The sequence below is a fragment of the Palaemon carinicauda genome, chromosome 35, assembly GCF_036898095.1.
Source record: "Palaemon carinicauda isolate YSFRI2023 chromosome 35, ASM3689809v2, whole genome shotgun sequence".
Taxonomy (NCBI): domain Eukaryota; kingdom Metazoa; phylum Arthropoda; class Malacostraca; order Decapoda; family Palaemonidae; genus Palaemon; species Palaemon carinicauda.
Genome location: NC_090759.1, coordinates 53,269,531 through 53,277,173, shown reverse-complemented (window position 1 = coordinate 53,277,173; position 7,643 = coordinate 53,269,531).

The window sequence follows — 7,643 nt, the reverse complement described above, 5'->3', positions numbered from 1 at the left end:
AAAAAAAAAAATCTGAATACCTCCATCTTTCTGTTAGTCTTGTGGGCCTCATTGTCACCTACTGTCAATTCAACCAAACTCCAAAGCTTTATTTTATTCTTTTGGAATTGATTTAGTTAATGGTCAAATATTCATCAGCCACTCCCATATCTGCCACTATATAATTCAACCTTCATGGTCACCTAAGCATATAGCATCAATGGCGTATGAGATTCGTTGAAGGTCACCCATTCACCTACTGATCTACAAACAAATCATAAAAACTAATTCTTTTGACAAGTAGTATCCTGTAATAAAAACAGAACTCCGGGAGATCATTAGAGAAAATTTAGATATGTGTTTTATTATAAGTAATGAAAATTAAATGGTATTTTGAGTATTTTGCATGCTAGTAAAAGCTGGTTAGTTTACGTAAATTTCAATATTAATCGTAGTGAATACTTTTTGATATTAAGATTTCGCACAAGGGTGATGTAAGATAGTTGTGACGGGAACTCTTGACCTTAGGAACGTTACGTTCCTGCATTCGGTAATTTTGCGAACGAATACGTGGCGTGGCTTAATAGGGAGAAGGGTTGAGCCCAGACATGACGACGGTAAAGATAAATGGCTTGTTCATCTCCCTTAGACTGCTCAAATACTGTACGATATCACACATGGATGTACTGAATTTTATATCGTAGAATACTTACTTACTCTACTTACTTTGATGGCTGCTTTTCTGATCCCATACAGCAGGGGAACCCCACTCTCTACAGGACCTCCACTGTCATTTTACCTTGTTCGTTCAGAGTATTTAACGTTTCATATCGCGTTTTGTTCATTTACTGTTAAATCGTCACTGTTGTATGACTGTTGAAATAAGGAAGTCTTCAGTTTCCTCTTGAAAGCCTTAATGTCTTCAATCATTCGAATGTTTCGTGGGAGCTTATTATATAGTCTAGGGGCCCCATATTTAAAGGCTCCGGAGCCTAAAGTAGACATAGATCTAGGATCCAACAGTTTGAAGCCATCTGTAACTATTCTCGTGTCGACACGATTTTTTTGGCTGCGCAATATATAGCAATTCTCTTGAGTATTTTGGACGGTCGGTTCTGATAACTTGGTGGGTTATTGTACATATTTTAAATTCAATATTTTATTTCAGCTTTTTATTATTACATCAAATTTCTATAATTTACCCGAACTTGACACTAGTTCTGAATTAATTTGCTATATTAACCTCATCAGCATATATTTTCTTTTCAAAATCAAAACAATAAAATCTCACCCTCATATATGAGGCATGAAAACATATTTTGTGTCTATGACTCAGCTTCGAAGCCTCCTTCTCTTCTCCTTCTACTTCTTTTATCATGTTGTTGTTCTTGTTTTTATTAGTTTCTGTTATAAATGGTTTTTCGCATTGTACTGCAGTAACATTCTTCTTGGGCGGTGTACCGTACTTCCTGCAATGACTTTGCAGTAGAAGGCGGAACGTGTTTGTATTGGGTTAGTAGCTGTTGCGAAAACAATGTTTCCATCTTCCTGGACTTTGAAAATTTTGGAAATCGTTTGATTTCTCGGATTATTATTATTATTATTATTATTATTATTATTAAGCTACAACCCTCGTTGGAAAAGCAGAATGTTATTAGCCCAGGGGCTCCAAAAGGGAAAATAGCCCAGTGAGGAAAGGAGACAAGGAATATCAAAATACTTTAAAACAGTAACATCAAAATAAATATATCCTATATAACCTACAAAAACTTTAACAAAGCCAGAGCGCGAGAAATAAGATAGAATGGTGTGTCCGAGTGTACCCTCAAGCAAGAGAACTCTAACCCAAGCCAGTGGAAGACCATGGTACAGAGGCTATGGGACGTAACATCGAAATATATAAAAAACTTAGCAGGGAAAAGTTTTAAAAGATATCCAAGGGGGAGCAGGTAGAGGATGGCCTTTCACGTTATGCCTTGAGTGATATGCTTTTGACATTTCTCCATATACATAACTCCATATACATATAATCATCTACTTTTCTATTTTATCCGTTCATTTCCATCTCCTCCCACTCAACTATTAAACATCTTTTATCTTACTCTGCTGTAATTTCCAACTTTTATTCAGAAATAAATTGCTTCTTAGGAATCATACACAAATAAGTTCAAATATTTATAATCAAGATTGAATGATTTGTAATTTTCATGTCAGTTTCAAAAAACATATTCAGTAATTCAGACGTCTTCCAAGTAAAGGACTTAAATGCTGCAGGGTCACATTCGTAATATAAAGATAAAGAGTCATTAACTCCTTATCACCTCTCTCGAGTGACTTTATGTGGTTAATTAGTTCTCTGGTTAGAACCCAATGGACAGTTAATCATCTCATTTACCATCACTAACTAGCTATTTGCTCGTTTCGATCACATCTGCTTAGTTTGTTGATTATGTTGTCTATGTAACCCTGTTAATTTCCGCACCCTTTAAGCCCCTACCATTTGTAGCAGACTGCTAAGGCTTGATGCAAGTTTTTGTAAAGCTCTGTTAAACCCAGCGTTCTCTTGCTTGAGGGTACACTCGGGCACATTACTCTATCTTATTTCTCTTCCTCTTATTTTGTTAAAGTCTTTATAGTTTATATAGGAGATATTTAATTTAATGTTACTGTTTTTGAAATATTTTATTTTTCCTTGTTACCTTTCCTCACTGGGCTATTTACCCTGTTGTAGCCCCCTGGCTTATAGCATTCTGCTTTTCCAACTAGGGTTATAACTTAGAAATTTATTATAATGCTAATAATAAGTCTTGTCTTTTATCCTCATGTTTCTTAGTCGTGATTGATTTATTGGATGAACTCGTAAGTTATCTTAAACCACATAATCACTCATCATTTCTTATCAGTTCTGGGCAGTATGTTAAGATGATCTTGCTACAGAGGAAATGTTTCTTATCTTCATCATGCGTCTCTAGTTAATCTCTCTCTCTCTCTCTCTCTCTCTCTCTCTCTCTCTCTCTCTCTCTCTCTCTCTCCGTTAATTCAAAGCATTCCGTCAGTTATTTTGTACCTGGACTATGCTAGAGAGAGAGAGAGAGAGAGAGAGAGAGAGAGAGAGAGAGAGAGAGAGAGAGAGAGAGAGAGAGTTACCTGTTTGATTAACGGAGTAAATGTTCCAGATCGTCATCACGAGTCTTGATCATCGACTGATTTTCTTAAGAAGACCCCGTGAGTTTATGTATACAGTAACCTACTTATAACATGGACTATTTCTCTCTCTCTCTCTCTCTCTCTCTCTCTCTCTCTCTCTCTCTCTCTCTCTCTCTCTCTCTCTAGTTGAGCTGAGGTATATAATGCCCTTTTTTTAATTTCCTAGGTCCCTGAAAAACAAAAATTCTGTGGAAGTTTGTGCGTATGTACCCGTCTGTCTTTCATAGATATAAACCTTTGTGCTAAATCACCTTAGCAATAAATAAGCGCACACTTGGTAACGTAAAAAAAGTATGATTTGTTGACTGATAGCAGTGGTGATAAAATGTAACAAAGACGACTGGAAATGCTGTCATCAGTACAGATGCCATTTTCTATGGATGATTAGTGGTCAGGACGCTCGTCCATCCATGAGGAGATCGTGGATTCATTTCCCATTTACAATTCTTTAGACATGATATTAGTTTTTGTTGATGCAATACCCTGATTATTGTATTTGTCTTATACACCTTCCAATTTTGGAATACCCTTCAAGTTCTTAGCCCCGTGGTATTTAAGTGCTTAGATTTCTTTCATTTTTTTATTTAGATACCAGAAATAATTTAAATTCACATATGAATTATTTTAACAGTTTCGAGACTTATTTTTTTGATATTTTGAGAATGGCTTTAATATCTGAAGACACTTATATTGAAAAGCATGCCTTATGAAAGAAATCCCATTCATAAGGTTTATCCGGGTGTATTATGAAACATTTTGACATCCTTTCATGAATGCATTCCAATAATACGCTAACATAAAGCGGGACAAATGGGCCTGCCCCATCTAATTTGTTTCTATCATTTTTCTTCTCTGTTTACTTACTGATGACCTTCTCTCTTTCTCTTGCACGTTGCTGGATGAATCCTGTACAATCGGGTTCTTGTGTTTAGAAACTATTTCCAAATTGAAAGAAAAATATAAAAAATTCGTCGAACAAATGTGATATTTCCTTCGCTCGAGAACTCGAAAAAAAGGATTTCGCTCACAAAATAAACCTCAAAGTTTTTAACATTTTATCAAAGGGAGGTCAAAAAATATTTTTTTTTTTCACTACACATATATAGTTGAAGATTCAGGTGTTAATGTTATTTTCTCTTTTATCTTCTTTTGTGAGTATTATTGAGTTGTCATAAAATGTCTTAAGTTAAGATTATCAGAACATACACTCTGCCAACGTTGTCATAGCTGTCTTTTGCTCAAGTTACTATAAGATTTCCTCTTCTGAAGTCATCACAAAATGTCCTCTACTAAGGTTGTCATAGATGAATTCGGCTAAGGTTGACATAAAAAGTCCCCTGTTTAGTTAACTATGATAAGGATTCTGATTAGGCTACGGTAGCAAGTCCTCTGCTTAGGATCTCCATAGAATATTGACTGCTAGTGTTGCTATATTAAATACTCTTCTTAGATTGGCATAGTATGTCCTCTGCTGAAGTTTTCTGGCTTCAGTGCCAGCAAAAAGTACTGGTATTGCGACAGTAGTTTTCACCTTCCTTTGTGGTTAGGTCTCAAGGATAGGGTACCGATGGTAACCGTTTTAATAGAAGAGAGAGAGAGAGAGAGAGAGAGAGAGAGAGAGAGAGAGAGAGAGAGAGAGAGAGAGAGAGAGAGAGAGAGAGAGATTTTATAATTGGTAATTTATTTAAAACTTGAGTAATTTAGAATTTTGTAAATTTGATTTTGATTTAAATCATGATTTTTTTATTCTGATTTAAATCGATTTAAATCACTTGATTTAAATCCTTTTACCTAAATCATACCATCCTTGCTATATATATATATTTGTTCATCACACATCACTCAAATAGCTATACTTAAAGTCATTGTCATCAAACGGAGAAAGTTGTTTTAAGTTGAAGATAGTGGAAGGCTCAATCAGAGCATGAGAGGATACGTTACCTATTTACCAAATGAATAAAAAATGTACAAGTCTCTCTCTCTCTCTCTCTCTCTCTCTCTCTCTCTCTCTCTCTCTCTCTCTCTCTCTCTTTGCGAACCTTTACTTGAAAATGTTTACGGATAGACATCTGGATTAACAGCAATACAAAAGAAATAGGAAACCCCGCATCTAAATGAGAAAATAAATAACATTCCTTTTAATATATATTGTATATCTTCTCAGAATCGTTAAAAACCTTCATGGGTCAGTGTTTAAATAAAATAAGTGTTAACTGTTAAACCTCATATGCCTCTTTAGTAATAAAAGACTAATGATTACAAGGCATTAATTTTATGGCTCAGCAGTTAATCGATTGTTTATGCTAACACAGTTGCTAACCGTTGCCAAACATGGATGGATCAAAGGTCTATGAAGAAAAGTAGGTTCAGCCGTTTATAACAAGGTCACGTCATAGTCCCTTCGGTATATGGTTCATTCTCGCCTTAGAATGTCACCCCAGCACTGTGACCGCTTGCCGGAAGTGTCGCAACGTTAAAAGTAAAGTGGATTATACAGCATGTCAACTTTACAGCTGACCTCAAAACAGTAGGGGGTCACGCAAAATCCCTACGGTAACAAGTGACATCCACTTGGTTCCGTTTTCTTTTTATTCCGTTTTCTGTTGCTTGATCTGTTTTCACTTTCGTTTCACGTTCTCTATAATTCAGCTGATTTAACTTGACTTTCGTCGTAGTGCTTTTAAAACTGCTTTCACTTTTCTTAAGGTGAGTTGATGAAGATAATTTTTTTTACAAAAGTAAATAGCACTGGTCCTTGTCAAAAGTGCTTGTAGGATTAGAATTGTTGATGATCTTTAGATATTTTGCGTCCACCTCTGTACTTCGTCCAATCAGCAGAGACCATCAATAACTGTTCCTAAACATTGCGTGCATATACTCTGAAATACATTGGGGGATCTTGCACCATTCTAATCTCATATTCATGAATACCATCAAAGTAATAACCTGCAGTGTTTATTACATATGTATATTTAGTATTACTTTCGTTTCATTCTACTGTGTTTGAAAGAGTCAGCCATCTGGTGTGATTATTTGACTTACAGTATGCAGAGCTTCGCTTTGACAAGCAACATATAAATAAGAGAAAGTAGAGACAATAGGTATGATGAATTTTGCTTTAGAGTAGGAAAGATCAAATAGTATTTATGAAAGAGGAAATTGCCTTAGCTGCTACAAATTACGCTAATAACTGAAATTTTTTGGGACTTGAAAATCTGGACAATCAAGTCATCATGATATGAGAGGAAATCAATATATATAGCACATTTGTTGTAAAATCGATACGTCTATATATACATATTAATGCATATATATATATATATATATATATATATATATATATATATATATATATATATATATATATATATATATATATTTATATTTATATTTATATATAAATATATATATATATATATATATATATATATATATACCGTATATATATATATATATATATATATATATATATATATATATATATATATATATATATATATATATATAAACACATATATGTATATATATATTATATATATGTGTGTGTATATATTTATATATATATATATATATATATATATATATATATATATATTATATATATATATATATATATATATATATATATATATATATATATATATATATATATATATATATATATATATATATATATATATATATTATATATATGTGTGCGTATATATTTACATATATATATATATATATATATATATATATATATATATATATATATATATATATATAGATATATATATACATATTACTCGTCAGTTAGGAAAAGGAAAATAGAAATAGAAGAAAGGATGACATGCGAGAAGCACTATTAGGAAAATGAGAAAAATGGTAGAAAAAATCACAAGTTTATCCAGAAAAGGAATAAATGTTAATTGTATTCCTATATTTTTGCAAATAATTTATAAGAAAAAAAATCACCTTGTAATCTAGGGAAATGTATTTGACACCCTTACCGATAATTGTTATCGACTGATTTCATGGTTTATTCTATATACTTCTATTTGCTTTTAGAATATTTCTCTTCTGAGATTTCAGATAGTCATGATTATTGCTTATAAATTTATCCATTTACTTAATCATTACATACAAATCGCCAATTTTCAGCCCTTTATAATAATGTATTTGTAAATATTAATGATAATAAATGTTGATGTTTTCCTTTTTCTTTAAAATTGAGGTATTCTCTTCGTCACGTCATGAAATGTCAAAAAAGCCAGTTTCTACGACTTTGTGGTCACAAACAAGAGGCATTAGATCAATAGTTATCTAAATTGAGTTGCAAAAGAAACGGCTGCAAAAAAGAATCTGTGTACCAGTTAGAATATTACAATATTAATGGGTGATTTTTTAGAGGCTTGTTAGAAGATGTACTTCACTCACAAAACAAACAAGCACATACACAAAAACATATCTCATAC